Source organism: Callorhinus ursinus, unplaced genomic scaffold (assembly GCF_003265705.2).
Source record: "Callorhinus ursinus isolate GAN/ISIS: 27379988/994484 unplaced genomic scaffold, GSC_fseal_2.0 scaffold13, whole genome shotgun sequence".
Classification (NCBI taxonomy): domain Eukaryota; kingdom Metazoa; phylum Chordata; class Mammalia; order Carnivora; family Otariidae; genus Callorhinus; species Callorhinus ursinus.
The window spans coordinates 48,162,275-48,180,705 of record NW_027397075.1 but is presented as its reverse complement, the minus strand read 5'-3'; the positions used below and the strand labels follow the sequence as shown (position 1 = coordinate 48,180,705).

Sequence of the window (18,431 nt, the reverse complement as noted above, 5' to 3'; positions counted from 1 at the left end):
AAGAAAGAAAGAAAGAAAGAAAGAAAGAAAGAAAGAAAGAAAGAAAGAAAGAAAGAAAGAAAGAGAGAGAAAGAAAGAAAGACTGAATAAATGGTTTCCTTGTTACTGACCAATTACAAAGTCTCACAGAACCAGATTGTGCCAATCAAGCCCATGATCTTATTTCATTGTTCCTAAAGCTAAATAATAACCTTAAAAATATTTTTAATGCCTTACAGTGACTATGCAGAGTTAACATGTTAAAATGTTTTTTCCAAGCACTGATGGGAATTGTATGTGTGAACTTTATTAAAGGAACTGTCAAAATGGACAAAATCTGCATTTAGCCAAGCATACAGTGAAGACAGCAGGCCTAATTTTAAAACAATAAAAATCTAATTTCTCCAACAAAAAGGCTGATGATCACACAAACCATGAACAGAGAAGGAGAGGGCAGAACGTGTATATTGAGTGAAAGATCCTCTGGAACAAACAGAGACTATATAGAGATGTATATCCCAGCAAAACCTGCGTTCAGATTGATAGTAGCCTTATTCATAATTGCCAATTAATTCCAATTCATAATTGGAAACAACCAAGATGTCCTTCATCATGTGAATGGATAAATAAACCGTGGTACTCCCAGACAATGGATATACCTTTGGAAAAAGAGTCTTTGGAAAATGAGTCTTTTTTTTTTTTTTTAATTACACCCATCCTGGGAAAAGCTCCCTGCCTCCAGCACTCCTTTGCCTCTCTTCTTGTGGTGGTCAGCCCACTGACAGGCAGAGCTGGGTTAAAGGTTATTTGATGAAAGCAAAGGGACCACATATCACTGGGTCAAGAATTTAAATACAGAAAACCCACAGATATTCATTCATTTATTGCCTCAATGCAGGACATACTTAGTGAGCAAGTGAGCATTCTATGTGCTCAGCACCCAGAGGTTTTGCTGTTATATCATACTTTCCATGTGTGGTTCCATTACAGGCAAAGACTTTCCACTGTGACTTACAGTGGAAGTTAGAGGTGCAATCTAAGGCCCAAGAAGAATATTTTTGCCTTTTGTTTGAGCTCACTGACTTCTAGGTGATGGAAGATATGACCTTTTACTGTGCTCTAACTGCCTATATTGATCAGTCTTGTCACAGAAGGGCAGCATGAGGAAGGTAATACATCCATCTACTTTTCCAATAGGTGGCGCCCTTCCCGCTGCATCAGCACAATCTTTCCATTGACCGCCAGGGCTGCGATCTCTTACCCTATTAATTTATCCAGCAAATGAAACAGCTGAAAGCCATGTCTTTTTGAAGTTTGAGGATAAACTTAGAGTGTTTATAAGAGACAGATAAAAAATTGAGCCCTTTTCTTTTGTGTAAAAATTTAGTGTATACTCTAGTCTTGCCCTTATTTTTATAGATGAATTTAGTTTGAAGACTGGGTTCTGTTCATAACATTGCAAATATTTTCAGAACACTAAAATTGCTAAAATTTGTCTCCTTCATTAAAGTTATTTTGTTTGAATTTACACCAACCATTTCTTTGAGGGGCACGGTGGTGTGATGGCTAATAGTGCCAGAAGCAGACTTCCCAGGTTGAAATCCCATCTTTCCCAAACTAAGAATTTTGCAATTTGGGCAAATTGTTCAAGAGACAAGTTTTTTCATCTATAAAATAGGGCTGATGATTAAATGCGTTAATATGAATAAAGCACTGAGAACAGTACCTGGCATATGATAAGACTATAAATGTTAGCTATCATCAGCAAGCACTTAATATTGATTTTATATGTACATTTACATCCTGTCTTTCCCATCCGTCTTCAAGATTCTCAAGGTAAGGAATCATGTCTCTTCCATCAGACTGGTTTATTCCCAGAGTCTGTCTTCTCTATTCTCCCAGACACCTTGCCCAGAATTCTGCAATCAACATGAGGAGCTGGGAACATGTCCTTTAGTTCCAACTAATACCTGTCGAAAATTCCTCTACCTCCTGACTTAGATTCCTAGCCCTGAAGTCATGCAGCCCCCACTTCCCACAATTAAAGATTCACTATCTATCCCAGAATCTGATTTCATTATATTTAAAACTCTGATATGATTCTAGGGACAAATTGTTTGCTTTCTTCAGTTGATGGGGAGGAGAAGGGGGGAGAGACCATTGAATCACAGTCAGTGACAGTGTCAGGAGCCCAGAGTATGTATGTCTGTTTCCCGCCTGGCTCCTATGCATATCTGGGTTGTGCATTTCACTAATTCTCCCCTTTTACTGATGACTAATTAAAACTCAAGGCGGTCAAATTAGGCCCAACTTTGCCTACCTGAAAGTGAAGAAGCTAGAATTGGAGTTCGGTCTATTTCATTCCAAAGTCCATGCTCTTCATGCTCCATCAACCTTCACAGAGGAGATTTATATATATAAATCTATTTTTTAAAAGATTTTATTTATTTGTCAGAGAGAGAGAGAGAGCACAAGCAGGGGGAGCAGCAGGCAGAGGGAGAAGCAGGCTCCCCACTGAGCAGGGAGCCTAATGTAGGGCTCGATTCCAGGACCCTGGGATCATGACCTGAGCGGAAGGCAGACGCTTAACCTACTGAGCCACCCAGGTGCCCCCACAGAGGAGATTGATATAGACTACAAATATCATTCAGAGCAGATGCTCATGGAGAGAGGTATTGTAAGAAAGAGTCCTGTGTTTAGGAGTCGGGAGAGGCGGATTCAAGTTGTAGCTAGAGCACGGCTTCTGGCACTTCACTTCAGGTCACTTCTCTGGACCTCAGATAGCTTATAGGTAAAATGAGGAGGACCGGGCCTGCTTCGCAAGGTAATTTAGAAAATCCAAAGAGATGTTTGGGAAGCCCTTGCTCCAAGGGCAACCTCGACATCTCTAAGGGATTGCTAGACCAGCAGCAAGGAGGAGGGCTGGCAAATTTGCGCTACTGCTAAGGAAGATCAAGAAGGACTGATTGGGGGTCAAAGCATGAAAAAGGGTAGGCTGAATTTGGTTGTGCCAAGTTGAAGGGTAAGATGTATACAGTTCAGAGGCACTTGAGGAAAATCTGAGAAACTTTTTATTTGTAAGTACTTGTGATTCTAGTGAGGGTGGGTTAGTCTTCTAATTGCTCGGTAACTGTTCTCTCAGCGTCCTACCGAGCGCCTTCCCGCGCCTCCGCCCTTCCCCGGGGCCTGCGCCCCTCGCCCAGACCGCTCGCGGGCCCCGCCCCAGGTCCCGCCCCTCCCGGGTCCCGGGCCCGCCCTCCTTCTTCCCCCAGCAGGGCTCTGCTCGCAGGGATCGGGGGCTGAGAGCCTCGCCCCCGCCTCGCCGCCGGCCCCTGCCTGGAGTAGCCGCGCGCCTGCGGACCCGCGCCAGCGGACACCCCGCGCGGAGCCATACGTGAGTCCCGGCAGGTCGCCGCCCCGGCGGTGGCAGCAGCGACCAGCCCCACAGCTGTAGGGCTGGAGTGAGGGGACCGAAGAGCGCTTTTCGGCCCGTCCCGTTTGCTTTGAAACCGAAAGCGCCGCAGCGGCACGAGCCCCTCAGCCTCCTCCCCGCGCCCAGCGCCGGGCTGCTGGGGCCGCGGTCCTGGCCACCCTCCCCTCCCGCCCCGCTCGCGTTCAGCGAGTCCCGCGACCAGCGCTCCGACCAGTGCGGGGAGGGCGCGGCGGGGTCGGGGGGGGGGGAGGCTGGGCGCGAGGCGGCCGGGCCGGGGCAGGGGCAGCCCGCCCGGCAGGTGGCCGCTGCTGCAGGCGAGGGGGTAAGATGGGGGGGGGGGGCGGTGCGGGAGACAGCTGGGCTCTGCGGCTGGGAGCTGGTTTTCTTAGGAGGTGAAGGGTGCGGTGTGGACGCAACTGGGGGTCCGGAGCTGGGGAGCTGGTCCAGAGCGCGGCTGTAGATTGGAGGGACCAGGTTCAGGTTGGGGGACGCAGGAGGGGGTGGGGGGAGTTCGGGCGAGCCCGGTATACACACACACTGCAAACCCTAGGCTCTCCCTCCGTACCCTTAGGCACCCCCGCCACTTCTGCAGGACTTCTCCGACCAGAGCCCTCCGGAATGAAACTGGAATATTGGGATGAATGCAAACCTCCACAAACTGTTCGATTGAGCGTGCTCATTTAGAAACACGACACAACACGAGACAAAACACAACACTGCATGCACACACACCCTAAGCTGAGCTCAGAGGGGTCTTGGAGAAAACCAAGGTTCAGGGAGGTGGAGTGAGTTGCGCAGGGACACGCAGAGAATTGGTAGGATCTGGGTTTTCCAGGCCAGATTGCCTCCCCCTTGCTCCTGCCCTGCAGGGGTTTGGCGGTTCTGAGACTTTTCAGTGAATCCTGGGGCCACGCTCCTGTGGTTCACTCCGCTGCGCCGCTCAGCCGCTGCCGGCTTTCGCGGCTCGTTCTGCCCCCTCCTGAAGAGTTTCCATATTTGGCTATTTCAGATTTACTTTCTCCTAATTCAAGTTATCTGGCTGTGGCTGGCCGGGCTGCTCGGGGCGAGCGGTGAGGTAGGTGGAAGGAGGCGTGGCTCCCTGCCCAGGCTGTCCCTGCAGCCCCACCCTTCTCAGCCCTGGGCTCCCACCCGTGTCCTGTGAGGACAGGCATCTAGTAACCAATTTAATTCTGTAAATATTTATTGGGCACAGGTGCTGTGTGGCTGGGGCCAGTGGAATACGGTTTCTTCTTCCAGGGGCGTTTGCATTTTAAAAGGGCTCTGGAAGACAAAATGCAAAGACACTGAAGTACTTCTGGGAATAGAACGGGCTCAGTGCGTGTGAGGGAGTTTTAGGCCTGCAAAGGCCGGGGAGGACCTCCCAAATCCGGAGTGCTGCTGGCCGCTCTGCCCTTCTCACGTGGGCCATGAAAGCGTGTTAGCACTGCTGAGGGTTTGGGTGAACACGCATCATCTGAACACCCCTCCCCCCCCCCCCCAGTTCTACTCCAGTTTGCACAGGACAGACGTTGCCGCAAGACAGATGTGTGTGAGGTGCAAGCAGAAAATACCCAGCCCCTGTAGATTCTTTCTTGGTTTTGTTATTGTTCTGTTTTGAACTCTGTGGAATGGGTAGGCACTCAGATCCTGGAACCTCCCTACCCCCATCCTAGACGGAAGCGGAAGAAAGTCTCCTATCCGAGCTAGCCTCTGGACATCCTGCTGGAGGGGCAGTGATGGAGGAGGTGATTTTCTCAGGTCCTCTGGGCTGAGGTCTGAGTCAATGGGAGCAGGATGGGCAGTGTGTCCATCTGTCAGCAAGCCATCACCCGAGTACCCATCGGCCCTGGGTGGCAGGGCAGTGGGAAGAATAGGGAAAGGAGAGGAGGCCCCATCCATGACAGTACCAAGTGCAGTAAGGGGGATATTTCAGTGGCGTATGATGTGCAGCCAAGGGAGCTGGGTGCCTCTGAGTCAGTCCTGTTAGGCTACCCATGGGAAAGGCTCGCCAGCATTTTAGAGAAACCGACCTTCTGTGATTATCTCAGCTTTACTGCAGAGGACCCTGAAGAAAAATAAGTCCATGTTTATAAAACTCTTTCCTTTTTGAAGCATTTTCTCACTGCTGTTCTCATTTTGTCCTCCATGAGATCCTAGGAAGTCAGAACAAAGCAGGATTATTGTCCACATCTCCCAGATGGTGAGGGCGAAGCACTGCATGTAGTAACCCTTTAGGCTCCCATGCTGGGCCAGGTGTCTGCTTCCAGGCCCCCACCCTGGAAGCTAAATCTGCCCACCTCCTCCTCAGTCTGGACTCTGGTGACGCATGTCTGGTCTATTCCCACCGACATGGAGCAGGTTCTGGAGACTCTGCCCTGGCCGCCACGCAAACAGACATCTGCTCTTAGCTCTGCCCAGCTGAGTGAACTGGGGGCAAGACCCGTGTCTATTCTTGTTGGTATCCTGGAGTCTAGCATAGAGTCGGCCTAAACAGATGTCAGTGTCGAATTCATTTGAGATGTGTCTCCCTTGGGCTCGGAGGCTGCTAGGGGCTGATGGCTGGGGGACAGGTGCCGGGCGGGGCTCTAGAGAGGCTGAGCTGCCAGCAGGACTTGCTTAGATCCCAGAAATCAGAAGAGCTCTGGGCAGTTTGAAAATAGCCTTTCTTACCTGCTTAACCTCTCCCTGCCTCCCCGGGAGAGGCAGGTGCTGTTCCTTCCACTTAGCTGGCTGCAAGCTGGGGCTCAGAAGTGACTGGAAAGATCTCACAGAATGTAGGGACCATCTAGGACCCTAGCCCAAGTCTTTGGGCTCTACGTCCTGTGCTCTTCAGTTATTTCAGCTAGGGGAAGTCAGGATTCTGGGTGGGAGGAGTGGGAGTGAACCAGAAAGGCATTCATTAAAGGCTGCCTGACACCTTCGGCACTGATCCGGGGTCTTCCAGAGCTAACTGACCGAGGGAAGGGGGGAGCAGTGGCAGACCCAGTCTCTCAAGAGCTTTTTCTGCCCAGATGGTGGCTTTTACTGAGGCTCCTCTGGGACGGGAGTCATCACTGAAGCAGAGCTGTGTGGGTGTCTGTGTGTGTGTGTGTTGGGGGAGAGAACAGGTCACAGGGGCAGAAGTGATTCCCCAGGGTTGGAGGGTTCCTGCCACGGCTGAAGCCAGGGTTAGGCCCCTCTGAGTTTGTTGCTTGGCCCAGAGAAAAGCTTTATTTGGAAGGTCAGACAGCAGTGGATCCATATGGCCCCCGGCAGGCCCTGTCTTGTGAGGAAGTGGGCTAGAAGACCAAAGAGGAAATAAAAGTGAAAATACTCATCAGTCCTGACAGAAAAATTCAAAACCCATTTGCAGCGACAGTGATGAGTCTGCATATTGTTATCAGGAGGCAGGTGGTGGTGCATGCTAAGATCAGGTGGCAATGAGGGCAGGGGACGTCTGCATGTACCTGCAGGGTCTGTGGGCCCCGCGTTGAATCACGGAGCCTGGGGCGCGCCCCTCCCTGGGGGGTGTGAGCAGGGAAGGGGGACCCATCTCACTTTCAGCAGCTCCCTGTGCCTCATGGCTGGACACGCGCTCCACAGGCTCCTCTGCTCACCAGTTCAGAACATCCCTGGGAGTTCCCCCGTGGTCTGTCTTCTCTCAGGGAAAAGGTACTCTCCTGACCCATGGGAGAACACCTTCTCCACCTTACACCCCTGATTCAGCCCTTTCCTCCCTCTGACAGGTTACCTCCGTTGTTCCCTGACCACTGACTCCTTCCTCTGCCCCACTAGTTCAGCCTCTGTTAAACAGGAAAACCCCACATTTCTGCATCCCCTCTTCTCTCCCTTTTACTGAGAAGCTTCTGGAAAGAGCAGCGAGCGCTTGCACTTATGCTGTATTCCTCACTCAGTGCCATGCACCTGCCCTGCTGCTCAGATTGCCCGAGGGTTTCTGGGGCCTGGTAATCCTCAGTCGCCAGCCTGCTCTGCAGCTGTTGCCCATCTCCTTGGAGGGTGCCCCACTGTCCCCACTGACGCCCCCTTCCTTGACCTCGAGCTTCTCATCCTCCTGCTCTGCAAGTGCTGGTATGAAGCCCAGGCTGTGTCCTCAGGCTGGCCCTCTATCCCCTGCGCTCCTCTCCCTAGAGCCCTCCTGACCTCCCAAGGCTTAAACCAACACCCTTAAGGAAAGGATTCTGTCTCTCCCCCAGCTCTCTTCCCAGCCAGTTTGATTTGTGACACACAAAACCTTCACCATGATGTTTCAGGAGCCCCTTAGACACCTGACCCAAGTCATCTGAAGAGAAGGAAGCTCTGAGTTCTCCCTAACCCGTGCAGACACCATGGTTCTCCCACCATAACGTCTGGCCTGTCTCCTCCAGCCAGTTCTGGGCACCACGGCTGCTACTTGAGTTCCCATCCAGGTGACCTCTTTCCTGGACTACCTTAATTGTGCATTCATGTGCTGCCCTGCCCTCCTCCCGTTTCCCCTCCTGCCCGCTGCAGAGGGGCCGCCGTAAATACATAGTGGAAATAGTGTGGACTTTTCAGAAGCTGGGAGGTCTGGGTCCGAATCTGAATTTATGGCTTGCTGGTTGTAGTTGTATGATGTGGGCAAGTTGGGCAAGCCCAACTTCCAGGAGCCTCCGTGCTTCCACAGAGATAGTAATGTCGCTCACTTGCGGTCGGTGGAAGGATTAAATGAGCCAATACGTACCCATAAGCCTGGTGTCTGGTGGGTAGTCAGTAAAGCTGGTTTTCTTCTTCCATGTGTGTGATAGCAGTAGGGAGTTGTGGGGTCTCTGGGGAGGCGCAAAATGTGTGTCTAGCCTAAAGGCATTCAAATTTAAATTAAAAACAGACAAACAAAAGAACTGCCAAGTGCCAGGGCAGACCATCGTTTATACTAGCCTGGTGCTGTCACTTTGTAATCTCTACACCAGGCAGACCTCAGTTTTGGGGGCCGGGGGGTGGGCAGGTGAGCTGGGATGGGGCAGGGCATGGCGGGGAGAAGCTGGGACAAGCCCTTGGCAGGCAGAGGGCAGGCAGCAGCAGATACGGGAGGCCTGGCCCCAGGGAGGTTTTAGGGGCAGGATTCCAGTCTTTAGAATAATTTGTGGGCAGAGCAGCTGCTGCGTTGGAGGGAAAATAGTGCTGGGTAGGGAGGTGAATCAGGCACCCAGCAGAAGAGATAGGAAGGATTTGGAAAGCAAAATACAGGCACTGGCCTGATTACCAGGAGCAAAGCCCTTCTTTTAGTGGCCAGCTAGGCCACCAGAGCAGGATGTGGAGTGAAGCTAGCTGGGTGCAAAGTTGCCAGCCAGAGCCCTTTCCGTGCTCCCCAACCGGGGTGGGGGGGGCGTAGCTTGGAATAGCCAGGCTGTGCGCTGAGCCCTCTGATAGAGGGGCTCTCGATGCTGGAGGATGGAGGCAAGTGGGTGGGGTGAAGCCAAACAGTCATGAAAGTCCCTCTTTTGCCTTCAGGACATTAAGATTCTGAGGAAGAGGCTGGGAAGATACCTATGATACAACCTAGGAAGATTGACCATGCTTCCCTGGGTTAAAGGCAAATGAGTTAACATAAAGTGAAGGCTTCCATGCTAAGGAGTTGCAGAATAAAAGAAGTGATTCGACAGTTGGGTGGGGTTGTTCCAGGAAGCCCTCCTGAGGAGTGAGAAGTGGACAGGAGGGATGGGAGGGATATTGGACTATGAGCAGAGGCATTTCAAAGGGACAAAGGAAGGAGTGAATAGCTGCCCTTCGTGGATGGGAAGTAGATTATTCTGGAGCAGACTGACTTCCTCACATTAAGGTGGTTTATTTGAAAAGCCAGTAATTTGGGATGTTGCTTCACCTGCTCGGTGGCACCTCTGTAGACCTTTCTGAGAAATGTCTGACGCTGTGGATGTTAGCTGTGGACAACCAGACACTAAATTCTTTCAATCCTTCCTTGGCACTGGTTCCATATGTGTGACTTCAAGTGGTTCACTTCACTGATGCTGGACCGTTCGAACAAGTGCAACTTCTCTAGCACCCATCTCTTCCACCTGCAGGCGTGATGCTTGATTCTTTCAATGTCAGCTCTGCTTGACTATGTCAAACGGCTGTAGGGTCTTCTCCATCTGACTTGTCTGTTTCCAACTTTCTTCACATCATTTCTTCTGCCTTGAATGCCTCCTGTTTTAATCGACTAATTCATGCCCCTCACCCTTTTCAAAGAAAACTCAACTTCATCTCTTGTTGGGAATGCTTCCCCAAGACCACAACCAGGTTCCGTGATATTCTCTGAGGACTCACAGGATTCAGCATATAGTCATACAGCTACGATTCGTTACAGTGGAAGGATATAAAGCGAAATCAGCAAAGGAAAAAGGCACACAGGGCGAAGTCTGGAGGAAGCCAGGCGCAAGCTCCAAGAGTCCTCCCCACCATCGATGTCACAGAGGGTCACGTAATTCCTCCAGCAATGAATTGTGACAATGTGTGAAATGTTGTCTACCAGGAAAGCTCATTAGAGACTCGGTGTCCAGGGTTTTTATTGAGGACTGGTCCTGTAGGCATCCTCTGCCTAACTTATACCAAAATTCCAGACCTGCAGAAGAAAAACAGGTGCTCAGCAATAATCACATTGTTTGCAAAAATAGTTTGGGCACAGTGCACCACCTGAATCAGTTAGGAGAACCTGCCACAAATCCACCCTCCAAGAGGTTAACCAAGGGCCATCCTTGGAAGCAGAACTTTCTAACATTTCTAAGGATGGCAGTCTCAGGCCTGCTATGTTACCTCTTTTCTGCATGGCTTCCCTGCATAATTTCACCCATCCATGCCTAGCTGTGATTATGCTGGGAGAAAATCACTCTAGATAGAAGCCAGGAGACCTAGGACTAGCCCAGCATGGCCACCTACTGCTGGTGACCTTTTGAACCCCTAGACTCCTTTTTCTTCCTTCGTTTGGGAGAGAGGAATTGTAATTCTTCTTTGTAGGCCTCAAGGGTGACTGTGAGGACCAAAGAGATGACATAGTGGGTACTCCATCTGTCCCTCTTGGTTGAGCTCCTTCTGTGTGTCAGGTGCTGAGGGAAGTGTGGTGTAGTGGCTTTGAGAGGAGACCAGCCTGAGATTAAGGCAGCACTTACCACCCGTGGCCCCTTGAATACGTTTCTATAATCCTAATGGGTAGAATGGGAACACGAATAGTAAGACTAGTGCCTATACCTCGTTGGGTTGCTGTGCGAAGTGGGAACAACCCATGTAAGCTTCTAGCACATTGTAGGCCCCTAAAGTGGTAGCTCTTCATTCACTCAGATATCTGAGCGTTTGCTCTGCCAGCACCCTGAAAAAGACCCGGCCCCAGCCCTGCCTTCTGTTTGCTGGTGCAGATAAATATTGAACTGATAATTACATAAAGAAACGAATTGCAATCACAGCCTGTGCTGTGGAGGAGAAGCAGAGTGTGATGAATAGCATACGAGGAGGAAGAGGGGACCGAACCTGGCTAAGGAGGCTTGGGAAGGCTTAGCTGAGTATGACATGCTTCAGCTGGCCTCAGGGGGCGTTTGGCTCAGTGAGAGAGAGGCGAGGGCGGACAGGCTGTTTCCGGCAGAGACTGAAGCTTGAGCAGAGGGAGAGGGAGAGCAGCGGGGTGAAGGCTGCGGGGGCAGGTTTGCCACGTGTGTGAAGAATGACAGGGAGGCCAGGGAGGATGGAGAATGGGCAAGGGGAGAAGGGGGCTCCCAGATGACACTGGGGATGTAGGCAGGACCGCTGCAGCGTGTGTTAGGGCTTGGGGACATTAAGAGGATTGGGAGGCCGTGAAAAGATCGTGTGAGTGACGCAGCTTGGTGTTTTCAGAAGCTCAGTTAGGCTCTGTGTGAAAAATGCTCTGGAGGAGCGAGTGGCTGAGGGAGACTAGTTGTAGGAGGCTGTGCGGTGGGCCCAGCTGACAGGGGTGGTGGTTTGAATCAGGGTGTTGGTTGTGAGGGTGGTGGAGAGAAGAAGATGGAATGTACCCGTCAGGTACACTCAGGGGGCCTCTGTGACTGATAGGATGGGGAGGGGGCGGGAAGGCATTGGCCAGATGATGCCAAGGAATATAAAGAGTGGGTCTTCACTACAAGGGAGCTCTGGAGAGAGAGCAACTTGGGAGAGGGGATGTGTTAGCCTTGGAGTGCCTGCAGGACAGTCAGAAGGAGGCACGGTGTGGGCAGCCTGAATGTGAGTCTAGATGCAGAGGAGGTGCAGGGTGGGGAGAGAGAGATGGTTGGGAGCTGTTAGTTCATGCATTGTCTCTGGTGTTGGGCAGTGTGGTTTCAGGGAAGCGCAAGGGAGAGTGTGTGTTTGGAGGAGGGATTGGGGGGCAACAATGTCAGACATTGCTGAGGAGCCAGGTAAGATGAAGACTGAAAACAGACCATTGGCATTAGTGACCCAGCCGTTGCTGCTTTGGGTGGCTTGGTGAGGATGTGAGCCCGGCTGGAATGGGCCGAGGATTGGATTGAAGAGAGGCCAGTGGAGACGGTCACTCCACTGGGGAAGGGTGAGGGTGAATGAAGAAGGTTGGCTGTGAAGGAAGGAGAGAGCTCAGACTTTTGAGAAATATGAGCGTGTGGATTTTTAGTGTTGCTTTGCTCTCTGGAGAGACCTGTGTGAACGCTGATGGAAGGAGCCAGCCGACCAGGAGAAGTTGGCGATGAAGAAGGTGGGGTGGGAGACAATGGATGTTAAGTCCAGTCCCCCCTGAGAAGGCAGGAGTTCAGGACAGGGGGAGAGGTTGCCCTAATTCAGAGGTCACCTCTAACACGCCCTGGGAGGGAGAGGGCAGAGCAGGGGCCCCCCATGCAGGAAGACACGCAGGACTGATGTCAGGAAGTGGAGGTCGTTCTGGTCTGAAGACTTCTATTTTTTTCTGTGCAGTAGGAAGTGAAGTTTCTGGGTGAGAAGGGGCCGGGTCCTGGCGGGTGGCTGGGGGGGGGGGCGTGGTCAAGGTTTATGGAGAAGAGAAAGGTTTGAAATAGATACTGAAAACAAGAGAATGGGCTGAAAAGGAAAACCTGGCCTCCAACTCTGTTACCTGTCTGCATGATGAAGCCTCCAGAAAAGCGACCCTGGCAAATGTGCCAGCTCTCTAGCACCTTGTGAGGCACCTGGGTGAGGGCCCCAAACATGTTTATTGACCGAAAGGTTGGCCTGTCTACCTTTAAAAATCCTTCTCGGCGTCTTCCTCTCCTTCCCCAGTACCTGGCTCCCCCTGTGACACATCCCCAGGGTCTAGTTCACTTTAGTAGGGGTAAGGAGTGGGGCTCAAACTCCGCTTTTCCAGCCCCGCCTGGCTGGACCCTCCCCTCCTGACCCTGACACCCCCTCCCCAAGTCAGCCAGCATTATTAGCCAGCTTTGCCCCGTCTAGCTGGAACTGGTGGCATTTCAGGACTTAGAAAGGGTTGAGATGAGAAGGTTTAGGCACTGGGAAGCAGGATGGGTGGGAAATGAAGCTTTTGGTAAGGGATCCGTTCAGTATCAGATACTCTCCGTCAGTGTCTATGGTGTACCTATCACATGCACCGTCCAGTGTCAGGGCCTCAGTAAACAAAAGAAACCCCTCTGCCCCCCCAGAGCTTGTATTCTGGCTGGGGAAGTTCGGAGGTAAAGAAGTAAACCTATACCACGCCTGACGGTGGTGAGTGCTTTGGAGAGAAATGCCTCAGGGGAGGGGGTGTGGCGTCAGGGAGGTGGTGTTTCCCAGTGGGGCAGTCGACGAGGGCCTCACTTGTGAGGTAGCGTTTGAGCAGATACCTGAAGTGTGGGAACAAGCCATTCCGGCACCAGGCGGACAGACAGCAAGGAAAGGCTCTCGCGCTGGTTAGGAAGAAGCGAGGCCAGTGTGGCTGGAATGTGTGCATAGAAACTGAGGACAGGCCAGATCACGCAGGACGCGAAGAACACTGGCTGTAAGCCCGAGAGATGGGGCCACTGGGGCTGAGGAGTGGAATATCTGACTTCTGTTTTTAAACAGATGGCTCTGGCTTCTGGGGTGTGACTGAGCTCTATGGGGAAGGGCAGAGGCAGGAGGCCAGCTAAGAGATTAATGCTGTTTCCAGTGGGAGAGGATGCTGACTTAGAGCAGAGTAGCTGTGCTGAAAGTAGGGAGCAGCAGTTTGAGATGTTTGAAAGAAGAGCTGGGAGGATCTGTGTTGTGGGGTGCAGAGTAAGAAGAGCCAAGGGTGATTCCAAAGTTTTGGCCCAAGCAGTAGGGTGATTGGTGGCGCCATTTTGCTGAGGTGGAGGAAGGCCTTGGGAGGAGCAGGTTGGGCGGGGTTGGCTGTGTTACTACAGAGGTGTCTGGTGAACGAACAGGGAGATGTGGACCGGGCACTTGGAATGAGGAGAGGTCCAGATTGTGGATAGAAATTGGGGTGCTGTCAGCCTCGGATGGCCTCTAGGGCAGGAGCCAAGATGAGCTCACCAGAAAAATGAGCCTGGAGAGAAGAAAAAGGTCCAGCACCAGCCTGGGTCCTCTGAGTGATGGGGAAATGAGGAGTGGCTAGTGGGGAGGAAGAGGAATGGTCTAGGAGCTGGCCCAATGGTCCAGCTCTGTGTGTCTCACATGGTAACCTGCTATGGAATCTAGCCCAGAAACTTGCTCAACAAGCAGACTTCTAGCTACTACTGAGAGATCTCAGTTCTGAAGTACATTATGGGGTAGGCTAAAATATTGTGACACGTAGGCTCCCCAAACAGAGGTCTGTTTCTCTGGGGGAAGATGTCCAAGCCAGCATCTTTATCATGCTCCAGGGCACACTCTTAGGGCATTTGGTTGTTGTACTTTGTATGTAGGCATGGTCCCCACCTGGACTCAGCTGTCTGGGGGACGGGAACTGTGTGGTAACTTGGGGTCCTCCCCCACTGTAGAATGAGGCATGGGCCTCTGCACACAGCAGGCACTGAATACATGCTGACTAGGAGTAAAGGATGGACATGCTCGGATATTAAGTGCTTATTTATACGTCAGGCACTGTGTGCTAGTAATTTACATGAATGAACACATTTAATCCTAACCCCAAGCCTTAGAGGCAGGTACTATTATTGTCCCATTTTCTAGATGAGGAAGAGATGACTCAGGTAAGTGGATGACAGAAGGAAGTGAACCCCACGGTCTGATTCCAGAGCTGGTCTCTAGGCTGTCCTGCCTCTCACCCAGACCTCCGTCCAGGTGTCGGGCGAAATGTGGTACATTTCCCTGTAGCCATGACACAGAGCAAAAAGCACTGGACTTGGAGTCAGGAAGCCTAGAGTGCGGTTCTGCTCCGCCACGTGAAGTTGCTTGACAGCTCGGGCCCCGGGTACGTCGTCCATCAGAAGGGTGACGATGGTAGTATTGCCACAGGGTTGGTGTGAGGACTGCGTGTGATGTCGTGTGTAAGCCTACACACTGCTAAGGACTAGTGTGTGTGAGTGGTAGTGTTAGAATTATTATCTTGAAAGAGCAAACCGTGGAACCCCGAAGATGACCCAAAAAAGTTGCCAGCGGGATACAGATCGCAGGAAACCCAAACAGGCCTTGTTTCCCCCAAAACAGTTCCTCTGTAGACTTTTATTTACTGATGTTTCTGCATGAGATTTGGTTTGATGAGTGTCACTATTTTTTAAAAGCTGTGATATCCCTGGCTCGCTGATCCCTTAAGCCCTTGTACAGTTGACTGGCTCAGTGGTTGGGGAGAAAGTCATTCTTTCAAATTCTTTCTCTTTCTCTTGCCCCCCCCCCCCCCCCCCCCCGGGCTCCCTTCCTTCTCTCCCTCTTCTGCTGTCCTGATCCTAAGAACCCGATGTCCTGGGTTGTGTGAGGGGCTCGAGCGTTCTGTGAGTACGCCTCAAGGACGCCCACCCATGTGTGCGCTGGGCATCTGGGGTACACCTGGAGTAGCAGACCTCAGGAAGCCTCTAGGTTATACTGCCCCAGTACAGAGCTGAGAGGAGAGGGCCACGCCTGGTCCCATCCAATTTCTCCGTGGGCCCCGGGGCCAGAGCTGGCCTCGCCGCTGATCAGGAGGGGATTGCTCCGTCTGCCCCTTGCAGAACATCGACTCCTGCCCCAGCCGCAGCCTCTCCCGGCTCTGAGGCAGTGGGCAGTGTGTCACACAGCTTTGGAGATGTGACCTGGCCCAGAGGCAGCTGGGCGTGAGCTCGTGTGAGAGATGAGGCACGGCTAGAATGAGGTTGGCCTTTAGTAGCTAAAAGTCGCCAAAAGGTCAAACCAAGGTTTCTGAATCCACCTTGGCGTGTCTGCTGTGGATCCTGTCTAGGGGGGTCTCAGGGCCCTCCCCTTTCCCCAGAGCACCCATGGGCCATGGAAGGTGGGGCCGGGCCAGGCTTCTGATTCCAAGCCCAATCGCAGCCTCCCAGCCATTGTCTCTTGGCTGTCTCCACACTGCCACGTGGCTCTGCTTGGCCGGGCCCCTGGACTCTCCTTCTCCCCGTGTGCATGAGACGGTAGGATGGTTGGGAAGGGAGAGGACGAGAAAACCGTAAGGCTCAGATGACGCCCCAGGACGTGAGGAAGTAGGGACCCCCACCCACATTTGGAAAGAAGACCGGTTGGGCCTTTCCCGTGAGGAGAGGTGGGAGTTTGGCAAGAATGAGGGACAGAGGCTGACCCAATCTCAGGGGAGTCCCGCAGGGAGCCCTGCACAAGTGTGGTCAGGGGTGGGAGAAGGCCACACAGCACAGTGTCCCCAGGGCCAAGGGATCAGGGGGTTTCAAGGAGGAAGTGCCAAATGCCACATAAAGGGCAACAGGGCTACAATTTAGGACACACTGATTGGTGGGTCTGATTGTATGATTACAGTTTAGGTCATCGAACTAATGTAGTATGCTTTTCCAAACTACCTAGGCCGCCCTCCTTCGCCCATCCAACACCCAGAGGATTCGGGCCCCCCAGCTTGTTCAGGGGCGGGGTACGGAGAACTGGGAGAGCAGGTAAGCTGCAGGGAGGTGCCCATGGGGTCCTAGGAGGGACACAAGTCTGCAGGCCCTGCTCGGGGTGGGGGGGAGGGGAAGTGGCCGGTGCGGGTGCTGCTGGGCCGGAGCCCACTGCCCACTGCCCGTGACGGGACGGGGGTGGGGGTGCGGGTGGGGGTGTGAGGAATCCGGGCCCACCGTGCTGCATTGCTGTTTCCTCATCGGTGTCTGCGTGCAGTAGGTCCTCAGCAAAGGAGTGATTTACAAAAAGTGATTGAATGAGTGAACCTTTAGTGGGAGATAGTAAAGTGTAACTATGAATCCAGAATAATGCTTTGGGTGAAGTGAGGAGGAGAATGTGTTTGGAGGAGGAGACAGAGAAATGAGAAAGGCAACTCTGGCTAGAGGAAGAGCAGTTAGCTTAGCGAAGGGTCCTCGATAAGCGGGAGCAGCGCCTTGTCTTGGGGAGGAGCTGGTATCTGGGGAAATCATGGAAGTAGGTCCAACTTAATGCACAGGCGTGAAGATGAGTCGACGAGGTGCCGTGCCCACCCACAAGGGTGTGGTGTGACTCAAGCCTTAATGGGGGTGCTGACTGTAGGGGAGGGCACAGTGGGTGGGCTCTCAGGACTCAACTCTGTGATCAGAACTGCCACTCATCACTATCACTTCTGGGCCCGGACGGGGGAATGGGGGTAGGAATATAGGGATGCAGAAAAAGCAAAGTGCATGCACAGCACACCAGTGAGTGAGGGAACACACACAAGCATGAAAAGAACATAGGACGGAGAGGGGAATATTTAGGCAAGTCGCACTGGGGTGGGGGCGGGAGCCCGAGGTCATTGTCTCCTGCGTGAAGGGGTGTCTTCAGGAAAAGAGACTAGGCTTTCTCCCTATGGTCACAAATGACTCCTGACTTCCCTCCCTTTGCCTTCACTCTTCCCCATGTCAGGGAACAGCACCACCTCCACCCAGGTGTTGAGGCCCAATCCTGGTGTCAGCCTCCCGTCCTCGCTGCCTCCCAGCCTCATATTCAGTCCCTGGACTGCTCCATTTCCCTGCCACCACCATGGTCCAGGTCTGCGCTGTCTCTCCGACTGCTGCAGTGTCTGCACTCCATCAGCCTCCTGACTGCTCTCCCTCCGCCCCCCCGGCCCTCACAGCCCCTTGTCCGTGCGGCATCCGTAGTGGTCTTTGCAGGCTCCAAAGCAGACACTGCCATTAGTTCCTTAAAATACTCATGCTGCTTCCCGTTGCTTTGTTCTTAGAACAAAACCAGACTCCTTCCTGTGGGCGCCCAGGCCCATGTGACCTGGCTCCTTCCCCGGCTCCTGTTGCTCTTCCCCTTGTCCCTGACATTAGGCAACACGGGCCTCCTCTCTGTTTCTCAAACACAGCAAGGCCTTTCCCAGAACCGAGTGTTAGCCTTGCTGTTCCTCCACCTGCTGTGTCCGTCCTGCTGCTCTTCACACTTGCTCCTTCTCATCCTCCCCTGGCTGTTCAAGTATCACCTCCTCCCTGAGGCCTTCCTGTCTACAGTGGCTGCTTCTGTTTCTTATTTCAACATCCTGTTTATTTCCTTCAGAGGACTTATCACAGTTTGTAACTGCCTCCTTTGTCGCTACTCCCTTGTCTCCTCCATTAGGTTGTAAGCCCCACAGGAGGAGACTTGGACCCTCTCTCTCTTGTTCTTCCCTGGCCCCCGGAGCCTGATACAGTGCCCCACATGTCAGACAGTCAGGTTATCCCTCAGAGTGGGGGACATTGATGGAGGGGCTCTGAGGCAAATGCTCAGTCAGAATCAGAATCATAACCCTCCTAGCAATTCCTATGTACCACCATTATAAGCTCTTCATGCATACGGCGGTCAGCAAACTTCTTCTGTAAAGAACCACATAGTAAATATTTTAGGCTTTGGGCCATATGGTCTGAAGCACAACTGTTCAACTCAGTTGTGGTAGCAAAAACAACAACAGTAACAACAACCAACCAACCGTAGAAGATATGTAAACAAATGAACATGGCTCTGTTCTGATAAAACTTTATTTACAAAACCAAGTGGTGGGCCGGCTGACCCCTGACGT

The 18,431-nt window shown here is 52.4% G+C and overlaps 1 protein-coding gene across 4 annotated transcripts in view; it reads left to right on the top strand.

Moving 5' to 3' along the window:
- Positions 1-3,243: 3,243 nt before the first annotated feature.
- Positions 3,244-18,431, top strand: part of TRAF5 (TNF receptor associated factor 5) — a 46,795-nt gene continuing 31,607 nt past the window's right edge. The window contains exons 1-3 of one of the 4 annotated variants that reach the window (XM_025877521.1): positions 3,244-3,373; positions 4,422-4,487; positions 16,280-16,365. The gene's annotated coding sequence lies outside the window, so the exon portion shown is untranslated. Of the gene's footprint in view, positions 3,374-4,421; positions 4,488-13,137; positions 13,341-16,279; positions 16,366-18,431 lie in introns of those variants that run through there. The other 3 variants (XM_025877520.1, XM_025877522.2, XM_025877523.1) reach the window with 3 other exon arrangements.